The sequence below is a fragment of the Odontomachus brunneus genome, unplaced genomic scaffold (assembly GCF_010583005.1).
Source record: "Odontomachus brunneus isolate Ranch 3 - 2012 unplaced genomic scaffold, Obru_v1 Obru_scaffold_086, whole genome shotgun sequence".
NCBI lineage: Eukaryota > Metazoa > Arthropoda > Insecta > Hymenoptera > Formicidae > Odontomachus > Odontomachus brunneus.
In genome coordinates this window covers 1,205,728-1,206,334 of record NW_022639536.1, presented here as the reverse complement: position 1 = coordinate 1,206,334, position 607 = coordinate 1,205,728, and positions in this window count along the sequence as shown.

Here is a 607-nt window from a genome sequence, read left to right as displayed (position 1 = left end):
ACTTCCATGCAATTTGTGTCCTTTATGCACCTAAGGACATCCTAAAGAAGAACAATCAATTTGTGAAAGTGCGTTTTTGTACTTTGTAAAAGAAATTGTAACGATGCACACCTGCATTGTCACTAATCCGGCCCGACCGACCATCAGTCGGGCCGTGCACCGGCGCGTTGCGCCAACAATAAAACGCCGAAAGACCGACAAACAAAACACGATAACGAGTATAAACAAAGCGAGCGAAGATCACGCGAGAAATCAAGCACAGCGGAAACAATAGCGAGCGAGCGCCGCGAGCACGCGACGCACACGTGTACGGCGCGCGGAGACAAAGAAGCGTCAAGTATATAATCCGCGACGCCGAATTAATCAGGACCAGACCGATCCGGACCGTCAACCGAACTCGATGCTACACAGCGGAGAGCAAGGCCTACGACCGACTCGTATCTGCTTCCTAAACCTGCCAACGATCACATCCTCGCAAACTAGGACCGAAGCCAGTACGTTAGCTGTGCTCTGCCGATCTTTATCGACTCTAGTTTGCATCCCGTCGACATCCCGAACAAGGACCGAAGCCAGTAAGCTAGCTGCGCTCTGTCGAGCTTTCTCGACC